General features: G+C 40.0%; 1 protein-coding gene across 14 annotated transcripts in view; it reads right to left on the bottom strand.

The window, feature by feature from the left end:
* The window catches only part of mark2b (MAP/microtubule affinity-regulating kinase 2b), a 65,154-nt gene that overhangs the window by 44,646 nt on the left and 7,220 nt on the right, over window positions 1-13,288 (bottom strand). The gene's annotated exons all lie outside the window — the stretch shown is intronic.

The raw sequence follows: 13,288 nt of genomic DNA, 5'->3' as shown, positions 1-13,288 counted from the left end.
TATGGAAGGAGTAGAGGAACTGGATACACACAGGCCAAAGACACATACATGTAACCAATCACATGACATTGTTGGCCACTCCAGGTGACACTCAAATTGGGGCAGTATGCAAAGCTATGCAAAAAAAAGTTTACAACTTTGGCTGGCCTGCATGTGTACTCTATAGATGTATCAAACTTGTAGGTGGAAGTAGATAAGCCGCTGTTACTGTATTAGTCCCTGACTTACAAACCTGAACATAATGCTGCACACATAAATCAGCTGCTGGAAATTAAAGCAAATGTAGCCTACATATCTCTGTAAACACACTTTCATTTGAAGGTGGGAACAGACAACTTTCCTCCCTGGCGTTGTCAAGTGGTATTATTGTTGGCGCAGCTGTCGCAAAGACAACAGGACTGCTTTCTGTTTCGTCAAACCAACCACCAACAACACAGGAAACAACAGTTTGTTTTCCACAGTTACTTTGTTTATTCCACCATCCTCCATTTCCGCTACTGAGGATAGTAACTGCATAGAGGTGAGACTTTTGTGACTCTGACTAGCTCATCATCAATGTGCTAGGAAAGGTAGTATCGGCACGGTCACTACCTGGAGCTCGCATCAACGGAGCCTGGGTTGTTGAAGGTGGCAGTGTTGTTTGGGCTGAGAAAGCCATGTGTAAGTAAGGTAAAGGAGGTTGTTGGGTCGGTGCGGGGAGCAGTGAGAGCTGGCATTATGGGAGTGTCTCTGGGACGCCAGAGATCACCGTCTAGCCTCCTGGAGGTGTCGTGGGACCAACTAGACGAAACACTGGTGAAAGGAGGTTCCCACCTAATGACCCCAAAGACATGTTAGTTATCACTGCTCACTGGTCTGTAAAGTTGAGCCTTGCCATAATAGCTTATCATAGACAAATGATCCTTTCTCTAGAGCACAAACTTCTTGTGTTTATTAGAAATCAGTCACCAGCAGTCCAGAACTACGGAAACTGGGTCAGTTTGACAGCATTAAAGATACGTTAGCAAGATGCCTTTGGGTCGAATCGCGCATCGCTAATGGCTAATGTTACTGTCACTTGTATGCCAACAAATTGGCTAACTGTCACGTTATTTTAGATGCAAAAAAGTCCAACTTATGTTCTTGTCCCCATTACCCCTCGCCCTTATCAAAGCCTTAATTAACTGCAGATAATTCTCACTGAACTGATACTCAGAACAGCCCTATCTATAGCCCTCACATTGTTCAATCAACATTGATTTCATACTGTAAGTTAAAAAAACAAAACACTTACTTATTTCCACTTCAAATTATCGGAATGGTTTTATGCATCACTTTAAAAAAGTTTTGGCCCTACCACTATTATTTTTCTACCTTTAAACGTAAACTGACTACACAAACACATCAAGAAACAATTAGTGAACTGTTCACACATATTTTCAACCTGGACAATGACTATATCTAGTTTCTGCCACAGATTTATTTTCCATCTAAATACAAGATTTGTTTCCACAACAACCATCATTCAAAGTTATCACTGTTTCTAAATGTGGCACTTGAAGCAGACATGCACTCATTGTAAGTCGCTTTGGATAAAAGCATCAGATAAATACATGTTAATGTAATGTAAAAAAGTGCAATAAAGCCGAGCACAATTTGCTTTGAACCTGAGTTCATCAGCTACTGTGTGTCAAGCCTGTCCGATGGGGGTCAGACTTTATCGTTCATTGCCTACCGTGTGTAGAGACCATTAGTATAGTGTTTATATCCGGCCCCGAAATTCAGCCCCCCTCCCAACACACAAACACACAAAGCGAAAACTCACTGACAAGATGTTTGCAGCTGAGAGCCATTTACTGCCATACTGCAAACACAAGCATGTGCACATGACCAAAACACACACACACACAAAGCAGTCATGTTAATCCAGGCCAGTGCTGGTTGTGTTTTGACTCAAGCCTCATTATCACTGACCTTTACTAATCTGAGTTCTGGGAGGAAGCCACTCAGATACAACCAGATGGAATTTTACACAGTACGGTTCAGAAAGTGACCCTAAAGGAGAGTCACGTAAGAAGTTTTGTGCAGCAAACTACTATCAAGAGACAGCTCAACCTAAACCAAGATAGGCAAACATAGGCAAAAACGCCAATGACAGTAGGAAGGCAAAGTGGGGTAATAAAACGAGAGGAGCTTATGAAGACATGCTTTGGAAAATGAGAATGACAAAGCAGGCTATGCTGAGACAACTAAACAGCAATTTAAAAACTAAAAAAACAAAATGCTTTATTTGCTTACTGTGACGCCAGATCACGTTGACCAATTATCAACTATAATCTGATCAGCCATCCAGACTAATATTCTCCCTGTTTTTCACCCTACTGTGTAGACTCTTACATGACCTTATCCTGCAGTAACAATAAAAATCACATTTGCTGACCATCGTTCAGTTTGTTGGACCTTGTTAGAGGAGCTGATTGGTGCTTGTTTTTCGTGGGAAACACAGGACGAGAAAAAAAAAATTAAAAATTTGTAAAATATGTCCAACCATTTTGTATGTGTTTTTAATTGATAAAATATGGGGTATAATTACACAGACCCTTTAATACTCTAATTACACACAATTAAAATATGGCTACTTTGCTGCCAACTCTGGCAAACAACAAACTGATGTCTCATTGGCAGCTATTATTATAAGCTGTTTATGCAGATCCCTTTTTTAAATACCACATCACAACCTGCTGTTAACAATTAAATACAATCACACTGTTCCCTCTCATTTCAAATAATGAACTACTCTGTCCCTTCCTGTCCGAGGACAACTTCAGTTTGTTACAGACTCAGACGAAGGGCTTGACAGAACACTGAGGACAGGAGGCATATACCTATCCACTGCACCGTATCTTTGTATTTCAGATTGAAGAGTGAAGTAATAGCTGAAGACAGACAGTTATAACCTTTGGGGAAAACCATATCACACTTAATTAAATTTAAGAGTAACGAGCTGCAAACTAATTTATGAGGTTACACTGGAGGTCTTAACACTTGCACACTGCCAGAAACCGTTTCTCCTCATATTTTATAACATTGTTAGGTGCAATGTCTTCCCCAACATGTGAGGGCCTTGCCTAAAATCAGACCAAACTGTAAACTGGTTAAACTCCATTTCAATCTTCAGTCTGTGTCAACTCTAACTGATTTCCATGGGGGAACAGGATTTGAATTTCCCTACCCAATCACGAGAGACCAACATATCCGTATATCCGCTTGAATCGAACGTCATTTTAAGTCCACTTGGGCTGCCAATTTTAAGCACTTTCCTCAATGGATCATTGGTAACATTTACCATCAATCAATTAATTGTGATTAAAAAAAAATAATAATTAAAAATTGCTTACACCAAACAATACCAACTGTGTTTTTTTGGTCGATCAAAGCTACAAGCAACATATTACATATTCTCTTCCAGCACTGCATAGCCTATAAAGATTTAGAGACCTAGAAATATGAAACCCGTTTAATATATAACTTAATGCAAGATGGCCACCTTGTCATAAAATAGTTATATTGCACCCTTTGTTTGCTAATGCTAGTCATTAAAAAAATGCTTTCAAAATGCACCATTCTACTTACAGCTAGCATGTAATAGGAGACCACGCAGTTAAAATTCAGAATCAGATCTTTATTTGCCTGATTAAATTTCATGTTTCGATCAAATATTAAAGACCAATTAATTTATTGTCCATTGATCGTTGTCATTCCTCGTTCACACTAATGCGTAGCCATATGAAAACTTGTTTTTTTTAGTTGTTTTCCCAGGGATTTAAGATTGGAGTGGAGCAAAAGAAAAATAGAAAAATATATATTATGAGAAAACATGTCAATTTAGGACATCCTTGATAGCAGCACTTATTTTGTCTGTAGTGCTGCCATTGTTATTATTACTCCTCTAGGTTCTGGCCCACCGCTTGACAACAGCTTTACAACGATTTAAGCTCCACCCACTGATTCGCCAATCTTTACTCCCCTCTGCGGCTGTCTTTGGTCCTTTTTATTACAGCCGATAAATACACTGTTCCATACCACTATGCAAGACAAATCACTCAACCTGAGTGAGCAGATTCCAAGGTCTGGGACAAGGCAAGTGAGGGCAATCGGTGGGCCGAACTGGGGACAACTGATACACAAATTTATTGTGCCACATACAGATAGTGGCTGATATCAAAATATATAATATTTTTTAAAAGCTGTTATTTCTCTTCAGAAGGCTGGATTATTTCGAGATAGCAGTAATTGCATTAATTATAGCCCCAAAAAGCTGATTACCTCTCCAATAATTAAGATCCCTCACAGATGAACACCTTAGGTTTTCAAGAGATTTTTTTAAACACAGTACTGTTATTGAATTTAATCTCTCCAAACACTGTGGTTGGTTTTGGCTCCCCATTTACACTGCCACACAGTCCTAATTGTTAGGACAGCCAGACCCAGAGTTCATTAAAAGAGGTGTTGTAATGTCAGCTACATGAAAGCTTAATTTGACATGCCATCAGCTGGGGGATGTGTCTTCTCTAACCAACCACCTGCTGTAATTTGCTGGAAAGATGAGTGCAGTTAATGAGAGCATGGTTCTCTTTAACTACACTTGTCTGAATTAATTTTATTTATTAATTAATTTCGTCGAACTGGGCTTTAACTTGACTGAAAGGGTGGTAATATTGGTAAAAAACAACACCTCTTAAGCTTTACTTTTCTGCCCTGCAGCACTGCTGTTCCACATATTACTTGTTGTCGCTCTGTGAATCGATTTAAGATTTTATGATGGAATTTTCATTATCTATATTCATGTGTTGGGCATGGTAAAATGCAGCAGTGTAACACTGATGGCCCTATGTAGGAGAAAGACTGACGAGACATTAAATGTTTCTGCCAAACACTTGGATCTGTTTTATTCATTTTTTAATATTCAATCCTCAACTCAATTTAACGCAACCCAACATTTTAAACAGATTTTTCTCCTCCATTTCTACTATCACCCAGCCACTATATGTGGAACAAACAAGCGCAAAACAAACAGGGTCTTTATTGGATACATGACACAACCACATACAAAAGCTGCTGCATTATACTGAAATTTGTGGGTGGGAGGACAGTACACACACGCGCACACACACCTCCCGACTCTAGGTCGTGATGGCTGTGTTGCCATGGAGATTTGTCGCTTGCTGAATCCTGCCCTCTATCTTGATGTTGGTTTGTATCGCTTTCATCCTTCCTTCATTTTCTCTTGCTCCCTCCTCCCTACCATTCTCTCTTTCCCTACTCTGCTATTCATATGTTTATGTTTCTATTTATACTCCTCTTTAATGCCAAGATGGGTTTCCAGAAAAAAAAAAAAACGTGACATAGAGTTTGTTGTAAATGGAGCATGTAGTGTGCAGTATTCTGATATTACAGTACAGTGGTATGCCTGACAATGGTCAAATAAATCCAACGTAAAATGGCAGCAACTTTAAATTGTTCTCTTTTTAATCACCACATTTTGCTTGCTATATAGCAACTTACATATAAACACCAATTACGGCTGCAACTACAGCTACTAACTGGAAGTACTGCTAATTACAAGGAACCCCCAGCAGGGAATAACATTGGGAGGACTTGTGAAACTACTGCTCTAATGAGAGGGAAATTAAAAGGACACAAGTTAAAAAGCTGCCAAATGCCAGAGAGAAATGTTACTGCACCTGTTTGACAGTTCATCTGATTCAAACAGGACCAGGGTGTATAGAGATTTGCATAAATATATTTTAGGAAAAGGCTGAAGATAAAATGAACAAATGCAGCACTTTTTAACACTACGGTCACACACACACACACACACACACACACACACACACACACACACACACAGAGTATATAAAAGAAACATTTGCTGCCTCAGGTCAGCAGTGAACCAATTTCCACACAGCTCTGGGAAGACAAAATGAAAATGTTTTTAAATAAGACTAAAAATCTTAAGGCACAGAGTCCATAATATATTGTTTTATCTGTCAAACCTTTTCTCACACTGTTTAGCGCTTTTACCTTTGGGTATGTTCAGCCTTACTTGGCCTATTTCCACCACATCCAAACAGTACAGCCTTTGTTTTTTAATTTTAACCTTTGCAGGCTTCTTTTCTCTTACCTAAACTAGTAACAGTCAAAGTTCCTTTTTTTAAAATTGCATAACATTATTTTGTGCGCACTCAAGATGATGATTTTCACAAGGCAGAGGCTGTCATTGGACCCATTTATAGCTTTGAAGCACAGCAAAAAAAAAAAAACAGTCTGTGACTCACACTAGTAAATGTCTTTTAGTGACAAAGCAGAACATTATTTCATCATGCCTGTCTTTCAATAATAAATGGTAAGTCATGTAACCTACTGATTGATAGAGGGTGCTGTGGAAGGTTTTCAAAGCTAAGTATTTTTTTTACACATTTAAAGTCTTCCACCCCTAAAATAAACATCCTTGACTATACTGACTTGTATCTGTGCTCAATTTGTCACTAGAGAGGTGTTTTCATATTCCTCCACTGAAAGGGCTGATGCCTGTGAGCTAAAATCTGACATTTAAATGTATGCTGTGCAAGCTAGATGACGTAAGTCACTAAGGCCCTGTTTCTCTAAAAACGGAAAAGTCTGTCCTTTGCGTTTTAAAAAACTTCTGCGTTTATATGACAACGTTATTGAAACAATCCCCGTTCACACAGAGCCGCAAAATCTACTGGAAACGCTGTAGTATGCACGCCAGGCCAATGGGTGGCAGTGTAAATTTGCAAAGCAACACCACGGCATGATGCCATGCGCCTGCGCTGAAGCGCCTTCCTCTACAACGCGGTGATTACAAACCAAAACAAAGAAGACACAATGGCAAAAGCATGCACAGATAACTTTGTCTGTATGGACGACGAGGTGGAGTTGCTACATTAACAGATCTACACTTCACTTCAAATCAACAGGGTGAGCAGCACAAACAGAGCTCGGCATTGTTGTTGTGACGGTCGCCTTTCTCGTGCATGCCAAGTGACTGGAACCGTAATGCGCATGTGCTTAAAGTCTCTGTTTTCAGAGGAATTGCATATTGCAAGTTTACATGACACAAGACGTTGCCGTTTCCAAAAAATTGCACTCTGGTGTGTTTCACAAACATTAACACTTGGTCAACCACTGCCAGTAAGTCTACAAGCTAACAAATGACATAAATAAAAGATGCCTATTACACTCACCATTCTGATACTCTGCTAGTCACCGATTTTGGTGCACAAATATGGCTCAAATATGTATGGCTGAATCTCTGTGAGGTTTCCTCTAATGCTAATGCTAGCCATCTTGATGCCCACTGTTCTTTCAGCGGTCAACCTAGCATAAGCAATGCTGGAGAAAGCCTAAAGTGAAACTGGTGCAAGCAATTTCTCAATCAGTGAAAAAGAGTAGACCCCTTTTCGTTGTTTCTTGAACAACTATGTGGGAAAATCATGTTAACTAAAAATTTAGTAAAATGTGTTTGGAGAGGGACTCTAATGCTGCTAAATCAAATCTAATCTATAAGTAGTGCCAGTTGAATCAAGAGCCAGTCCACCCCTAATTATTAAACTACAGCTTGTCTGTATCCACTAACTACAGATTCAAGGACTCAAGTCTATTGGCTCAAGCCACAATTAAGTTCAAGACTAGAATATCATTTGATATCAGTGAACTGCAAAAATGCTTCCAATCATAATTTAGTCATTTTTTTTGCATGCATACTCCTTTGTTGCCTCTTATAAAACTCTGCAGGGCTGTATCTAGTCTAGTATCCAACACACACACCACACACACAAGGCTGAGTAAATTTGTAAGAGGCCCCTTACTTTAGCAAGGTGGTGTCACACTGAGTCTCAGTTTGCTGTGAATGTAGCGTCGTGTGTGTGTTCTGTTGAACTGGATTACCCTAACCTCCTAGGTATTTGTATATATATGTGTGTGTGTGTGTCTCTCAAATCAATTCAGAGCTCCTGTTTGCTCTGTTGCCGTCACAGTTGGGACACGCTGCGCGGCACTTCCTTGCGTGCCCTCGTTCTGCTGCTATGCAACTGTGTGTGAGTGAGGGTGAGTGGCAGTGCATGTGAGCCACCAGAGTAAACAGGTCTGTGTAGCTTTCACAGGGTAGCTGACTTGAAAAGCTGATGAATGCATGTATAGATAGATGGGGTACAGGGTTTCCTGCAGTGTTTAATAGCATGTTTGAGCCACCTCGCTTAAAACAAAGACCACTGCCACTAACCTTTTTGAAATAAAACAACCCCAAAGAAAAACAGATGTGCGATTTCACACACTCATTGCCATGTACTGGCTGTGTGAGTATGGCTATTGTTTAGGCAGTCATCTACTAGCTAAGTGGCTTACCCCCTCGGCTAAACAATTTCATGTGGGAACCCTGGCACATTGGTTTGGAGACTAAATGAGTGCTATGATGCATTTATTAGACAGTTAACTCACAAGAGGAGTGTCACTATTTTAAGCAAAGACTCATTAGGTTTGATGTTTTATATGATTACAAAGCCCAATTTGTTTGTGAGGACAGACTTAATTATGCAACTGTTCAAGTAACAAGGCTGTAATATCTTTTGGGTGCACGCTCCATTATCAAAGATAGGGAATTATTTGCCTGTTCACAGTGGCTTGCTTATTACGGCAGGGTTTCCCTTATCCTGTATTATCCGTTTTTAAATAGGAAGATCTGTTTAAGACCAACATGCTTATATCTTTCCAGTCGTAATGTTCGGTGACAATAATTGCCTCTGAGAATATGTAGGCCAAACACCATGTCATCACAGCAAGCCAGCATTACTCTCTTTCTACACCTTATCTGTAAAATATGTACATTACATCATGTAAACTAATAACTAGGGATGCACTGATTTTGAAATTCTGGGCCGATACCAATACCGATGTTTTTATGTTGTTGTTAATTATTCCCTCTTTTGTGCCAGGGAAACAAAGAAATCTACACTATAGAAAATAACTACACTGTTTTTAAGTAATTAAGGCCTTCATTACACTTACCTTCGAACAAGCATGAATTCAGTCATACAAATTCATGGACCAACCTTTAGTATAACCTTTCACATAAAAATCTCTTTAAAAAAAAAAGCTGCTTTAAAGGACCTTTTATTATACACATGATAGGAGCTTGAACGTATCATAATGTAAGTCAGTGTAACCTCGGTGAGCTGTTAGTTGAAGCCACCAGCTGCTAACAGCTAGCGTTAATTAGCTCTCCTCCTGCTGATATTAACAAAGATTCATTGTTCACACTGTAGAATCATTGGGGAAACAATAGGGTGGGCCCTCTGAACCTGCGTCCTAACGGTCATCGTATTCTTCTCATATCTGCTCATTAATGTAAGTTTGAACCCTCGAGCCCTGCCACTGCTATTGATAAATGTCATCTTATTTGCCGACAGGGCCATGGCAGTCAACATAGCGATATCGGCCCGATACAGATGTTCAGTCCATAAATCAGTGTGTCGCTACAGATAACGGATCTATTAGCTGCGCACTCAAGATCATATTGGACACTTAACCACTAAGAAAATGGGTGAGCAGTCTTCCTACATTTGCACTTTTTACAACAAAAACACATGTTCTATATTGTTATATAACGTAAAATATAGCCAACAGCAAGTAGGTTATTACTAGCAATGGTTAGCCAACCAGCCAGCCAGCCAGCTGCCACCTTAGTGAGGTTTTCGTAATGAAATGAGGAGGTACCATATTGATCAGTGGTTCTCAACCAGGGGTATGAGGACCTCCAGGATTCTGTCAGGGAGTTCAAGGAGGTCCCAAGAAAAAAAGGGGGAATAGTTAATTTTCTCTATGTAGCTCACAACAGATGTGAGCCCAATATGACTAAGAGTCAAGAGAGTGACTACACTGATCATAGGTTTCACGTCCTTCAGTCGTCTTCTCAGCTGTAGCTGACAACTATAGAATTGTCATACTTAACAACCAAAATCTTTTCATATGGAGGTCCCTGAAGTGAAATCTTATCAAATGGGGGTCTGTGACCGAATGTGTATCAATTTAAGGGTCCTAGACACAAAAAGGTCGAGAACCAAATGTACCGATAATGCTTCATTTCAACTTACCTCCTCAACTGCTGAGCTTTCAAAGCAAGCGACAGGAATAAAAAGAAGCAGGGTGTCCGACAAAAGTTACGCGCTGTGTCGCTCACTGCCAGTTAGGAAACTGCCGACTGAAAAATACAAACTAATTGGTTGAGATGCTCACTTGCACCACATTAAGTTAGAACAAAGTAGGCTGATGGAAATTGTTTTTGTTCGTGTGCTGCTCCAACAAACGTAGTATATATTTAGTTATTTCTAAAACAGTGTTATCATCTAGGAGAGTCTATTCAGTAAACACAGATAATATTACCACAATTCTCCCAATTGTCTGGGATTCTGAAATCGTCCAGGGCATGTGGACTGGCACCAATTATTATTATTTTTTTTTTAAAAACAAAAACCCTGTATTATGGGTTTCCACTGTGTGATTTGAACCCCAACTAACCCAATGTTACCATTCTGAATGGATTTCTGAATCAGGGTGACTAAGCAGAGATCAGAAAGTTTCCTCCAATGGACACAGCTAATCCTACAGGATAAGAGTGGCTAAAGGACTCAGATTAAAGCCACCGAATCAAGTTGTTCAACAGTTTGGGCTACTAAAAGCATTTAAAACTAGTTTTGTGAGTCAAGTTGTAGTGCAAGTAGCACCACATCAAACACCTCTGGCACAGACCATCCTAGCCTTGGGAAATATGTTTTGGATAATAAGCAGCATTATTGCTATTTGGGCGCAGCACTAAGTGCACAAACAATGGAGGTTTGAATGTTTGCCACCAACTTAAAAGCATTTCTTGAAACACTACTTTGGTTTTAGACAGTGACCAAAATAAGTGCTAATACACCATTCTTTTCTTTATTCTCACATATATTTTCTTCTCTACATGATAATAAAAAGGCCGCTATCTAAAAAAAGAACTGCAACTAGGGCTGAACTTAATCTAATCTGTGACAAATTAACCACTTCTTAATATAACCTTTACTACACATCAAAACAGACACCCTTGATCACAGGAAGTAATCCAAGTATTCATAGCATACTGACATCAGATGACTAAACAGAAAGAGGAAATTACATCAAAGCAGTGAGTGACAAATCCACAGGCCTTCACCTGAATGACGTCAAACCCTTCAAATCGCAGGTCTACAGTTAGCTGCCACACCTACCGCTCGGCTCAACTGGAAAGGCCTGTTTTACCCTGCTCCCTCAGACAATCAAACACACACACACACACACAAAGCACTGAACTTCACTGCACTGTTGGTTAAACACCTAAGTAGCACCTGCTTGTCCTATATTTAAGTGTCTGCCGGAACTCCAGGTATAAATGGCAAACAGAACTCATTAAAACAAAGCGTAATTCCGATCCAATTAACAACTAACTGCGTCTGTTTGTGCAGGGAAAAATGAGAGACTGCCAGTGTGTTGTGTCTGTGCCGGCAAGAACAAATGTGAATGTGATGGAGTGTGTGATCTACTATGTGTGTGTGAGTGTGTTTGCGGCAGGTTCTCTGTTGCTAGGGCCCTGGCTAGCTTTGTCTTTCTGTTCATCTGCCTAGTGACTGGTCTGGTAAGGAGAGAGGCATAATTTATGGTTTCCTGGGCGTAACACCAATGTGTGTGTGTGTGTGTGTGTGTGTGTGTGTGTGTGTGTGTGTGTGTGTGAGAGAGCGCGTGTGTGCTATAGATTGCTTACAAGATGACTCATTCAAGGGGAGCATGAATAAGGACAGGCAAAAAGGTGAACACTGGAATATCAAAACATCTTCACCAGCATACCTGTGTCAATACTCTCACATATTCACTGTTTCTTTCTCATCTATATTGAATTTCCACCTCAACAGCTTGCTGGGAGATTCTCTACCAGGTTTTCACACTCCCGAGGTGTCAGGTGGAATACATCAAACTGTGCTCGGCGACACTCATATTTCCAATTCTGTGTTTGCTTTGTCTTTTGTTGCCGTGGTGCTTAACTGCATTTTGAACCTGCAACCATCACCATTTCAGTCATGGTGCAGGTTAGAAAGGTCAAACTCGCAACAGACTGGAAACTAAGGCTGAGGAATGACAAATTTTTTCAATGTGACTTTGACTTAATGAATGGTTACCACCCCTGAAATCTTTCCAAGCCAAAAACTAAATTCTGAATTTCAAATATTGGGAAAATGCAGAACAGAATCTGCAAAAATATTCACAGTCTGGTCACAGTACTCTTCTATCAAGCAGGGGGAAGTTACAACTCAACAGCCACTGTCACACACTTTCTTCACAATTCTTCACAACTTCTTCTCTCTGCATGGTGCCATTTCATTTCTCTTTTTCCCACCTAACACTGTGGCTCTTGTTTCCAATTCTGTATTAACCAGAGCCATTATGTCCCATGTTGAGTTTTAACTTGACAAAACATATACTGTGGACTTACTGTCCATTACAGCTATGGAGCTGTGCTTTTACAAGTGGGATCCCCTTTTGTCTGCAAAGTGTCATGTGCACATATGCATTGCACAGTGGCATGGGGCTGCCACGAAGCACATTTTACAGCAGTGTTGTCACTACTCTGGAATATCTAGCTACAATACAATACCTAGAAATATATCCATATTCAATCCCGCTATCTTTTGAATAAAAGATATATATAACAAGGCTGTAACATGACCACAGCAACATTCCTTCTCTTGGTCAGCATCGGAGAACAGCAGACTGGCTGTAGTAAACCTAAAAAATAAGATGGAGCAAGTAGGGCTGGGCGATATGGCCTAAAAAAAAAAAATCTCAGATTTTTTCACAAAAAATCCGATTCACGATTTAAATTGATTTTTTCCCCTCCAAACTTACAAAAAAAATATTTGCGGCCTGTTAGCACATACCTGGGGTCCAAAACTTTCAGCATGTGAATAAACCCCAGCTTTTCCACGGTAGCCTATATATGGGCACCATATCTCTAGCAATATACATTGCGACTGCATCTGTGATCGCTTTCCACCGGCCCCCTTTCTTATCATACGGCAGTGTTTCCCCTACCATCATATTGGATCACAACAGAAGTCATTTAAGGTTACCTTTCCTATAGAACAGGTCTATATCTTGTCCTTTTATTAAACAAACTAAATAGCCTTATGTTACAGGCTGAGCCTGATGTGTGTGGCTTGTGTGTGTG

This window comes from Epinephelus moara, chromosome 17 (assembly GCF_006386435.1).
Source record: "Epinephelus moara isolate mb chromosome 17, YSFRI_EMoa_1.0, whole genome shotgun sequence".
Taxonomy (NCBI): Eukaryota; Metazoa; Chordata; class Actinopteri; order Perciformes; family Serranidae; genus Epinephelus; species Epinephelus moara.
The sequence above is the reverse complement of the archived record's forward strand: the minus strand, read 5'-3'. Positions and strand labels throughout refer to the sequence as shown.